A 3,425-nucleotide genomic window follows, 5' to 3' on the forward strand; every position below is an offset into this window, starting at 1 on the left:
TAACTGACTTATGATCCTGAAGAGTGCAGCCACTGTAACACAAACCTAATTTTAAACTATGTTTTCAGTGAGAAGCTTTGGCATCCCACCCAGCATGAAGGGCAGCTCTGGTACAACACCTGATGTTTTTGTGCAGGTTATTTTTCAATACAGAGGCATTAGCAAAGCCATTCCACTATAACTGTATTATCTCAACATGACACATGGCCAAATACTCACAGAATTATGAATGAATCACGATAGTAAGTTAGCTAACATTAGCATCAGATCTGTTGAGTTGAACCCGTCTAGTTTAAAAGTAGTGTTGGTATTTTTTTAATTACTGGAGGAAGAAAAAAAAATCTTAACAAAATGGTTTGATGCCAACATGTCACTGAATCTAAGCAAAACTAAATTTATAATCTTTGGAGATTGTGCAATAAACTTAGTAGTATTGGAGTTGAAATTGATAAAGTGTCAAATAAAATCTTTGGGAGTACTAATAGAAAAACTCAATTGTCTAAATCCATTGCACTAATGAATAAAACAAGATTTAGTAAATCAAAATGCATTGCAGAAGAGTGTGTTTTTGAAAAACAAAGGACTGGATCCAATGTAAAAAGCCATTGTATATCAGTAAGAGTGGTGAATTTATGCAATACTTGTACTGTTAATTTAAAAACGTGACAATTGTCAAACTCAAGAGATTATTTAAAATCCAAATTATGGAGGAATATAAAATAAACTAAAACAGCCAATTGAGCTTGAGCCTATGCCCTCTTATATGGAAAATAATCATTCTTTTTTATGATTTTATGAAATCTTTATGGGTTATATGAAATATTAATACTTCATTGCTTTCTTTCATCTTCTCATTTGTTTTCTTTGATCCCAGGAAATTATTATTGGAACATTATGTTGTGTAATGTTGTACATTAGACAGATCAAAATTAATTAATTCATTCATTCATATATGCTTTATATATCTTAACATGCAAGCTATCCCTGTTCTCATTTTAAAACCATGTGGGTGCAGTCAAAAAGTGTGGCCCGCACTCGTACAGCAGAATAAAATATAGTGAAATATATTTATCCTCCTGTTGAAGCTGTAACTTGTGGTGTTCTAGTACTGGAATAGTATAATATGCAGTATATTGTCTAGTGTATCTATGCTAACCATTCAGTTAGTGTCATGCAAATATGAAACATTTCACTACATTGAAAACAGCGTTCGTGGTTTTCTATATAGGTAAGTGTATGACAGATGTTTACTCAAAGAATGTATTTACATTAATCTGACACATTATTTTAAGCCTGGCAAAGGCAGCTATGTCACCGCTCTTTAGCCAGATAGGTCTTTTATTGGAGCTATTGTTATGCTGCCAAGTGAACAGCTGCTTGTGGAAAAGTCATGCAGCTGGGACGGAAGGCCATAAGAGACACAAGGCTGTGGGCAGAAAGAAGTAGCACAGAGGAGGAGAAAGTTTTTGAGTTTTGCATTGAGAATCCATTAGCAATTCAAATGGTGGCAGACAGCCAGAAGCATCCAGAGTGAGGGCGAGAGTGGGAGGTAGAGAGACAGCCCAAGTGTCAGTTCAACAATACTTCTCAACTCCCCACTTCTGCAAATAGACCCCGCTTTGATATTTTATTCATGAGCAGAACAAAGTGATGTAGAGAAATGGCAGTGAAAGATGTCTGTCCTCTGTGCAATGTATTGTGGTAATACTGGAACTTTAGGGAAGCCATCATGTAATAAACAAAGTGGCATTCTCACTGGGACTACTTTAGGAAGTAATGGCTCCAAATGATTTTTTTTCTCCATCTGTCTAAAAAAAAAAAAGAAAAGTATTTAACACAGGTATGCAAGAACTGTGCCAGTAATAAATACATTCTGAAACTGATTCACAAACCAAAATATCTATTAATAAGATTAAGAATAAATTACTCACTGCCAGATTTTTATTACTGGTTTGGACAGTCACACATGGAGGTATTCTTATACAGTTGTGGTTTGTTCTACACTTTTAATTTATCTTTTAACTTGTATGCTGAAATTCAACAAGCCCAACACACATACAGCTTCACTAACAAGTGGCTAAGACTGCGAGGTAAACAATATACTGAAATGTATATTTGCTCCCTCCAATTCTGACTTGAAGGGTTATTGGTAGTTGTCTTACATTCAGTTCCTGGTTATAAATACAATAAAACTCTCTTTGATGATGATTTCTGGCTGTCTGCTTCTGTTTCACTGACTGAGCAGGACACTTTTTAGAAATTTTGCCTATGTAATAAACTGTGCAGGTTAATGCTTGTATCAGACTAAAAACTTTGGTACATTTGGTTGGCAAACAATTTTTTTGATGTTATGGTGCACCTGACAAATTCTTTTTAGTTCAAAATAGTTACATAGATGGCACTCGGAGAGCGCAAACTTCAGCCAAGGCAGCTCATTTTAACCATAATGTCATTAAAAAAACGAATGAGATGATGATCTGGATCGTCACGAAAATGCAGTGGATTGTACCATAGGCCACACCCTACCTCTCCAAAAAAATTAATCAAACCCCTTTTTTTGAGTTATGCTGTTAACAAACCAACAAAAGGCATTTAAAAACAGCCTCGCTGGCGGAAGTAGCAACAGGTCCCAGTTAAAACACAGTTTAATTTAATTACATTAAATAGCTGAGCAAAGAGATGTTAGAGAAGCACAAAATGTAAAAAAAAAAGAGGGAAAAGCCATTTTCTTCTTTACATTTAAAAATTCCATAAATTGTGGTACAAAAATACATTTTCATGGCAATTATGTCAGGTTTGCCCGGCTGCACCTACTTTCTCACTCCCCTCACTCTGTTTTCTCTCCCTTTACCTGATTACGCTATCCTCTACACCTGCTTGCCACCAGCTGCACCTGATTAGTTTCTCCCTATTTAGTCCCTGCTCTTCGTTCACTCCCCTGCCCGCTCTTTCTAGCTTTTCTATCCAACTTGACCAGTCCAGGAGTGAGTCCCAGTGTCCGCAGCCCGGTCCTCTTCTCATCATTTCCACCACTGAAGGCTGCGGACTCCAGTGGCTTACTCATCGGTACCACCATCACTGAGTTTTTGGACAACCTGAACACTGTTTTTTTTCTCCTTCATCCCACCAGAGCCAAGTGTCTAAGGAGCGCCTGACCACCATCCGTCAGGGGGCTCAGCGGGTCCTAGACTATGCTGTTGACTTTCGAGTTCTTGCTACTGAGGCCGGCTGTGAGGACCGCCCGCTACGAGCGGCCTTCTGGCACGGCCTCAACAATAATATTAAAGCCGAGCTTAATACTAAGGACGAGCCCCCTGACCTCAGCTCCTTAGTCGACTTGGCCATTCGGATTGACAGACAACTGGGTTATTCCTATACAGAGCGAACAGGGTGGACAACACAAACCGAGCCACCACGGAAACAAA

The sequence above is a fragment of the Monopterus albus genome, unplaced genomic scaffold (assembly GCF_001952655.1).
Source record: "Monopterus albus unplaced genomic scaffold, M_albus_1.0 scaffold257.1, whole genome shotgun sequence".
Classification (NCBI taxonomy): domain Eukaryota; kingdom Metazoa; phylum Chordata; class Actinopteri; order Synbranchiformes; family Synbranchidae; genus Monopterus; species Monopterus albus.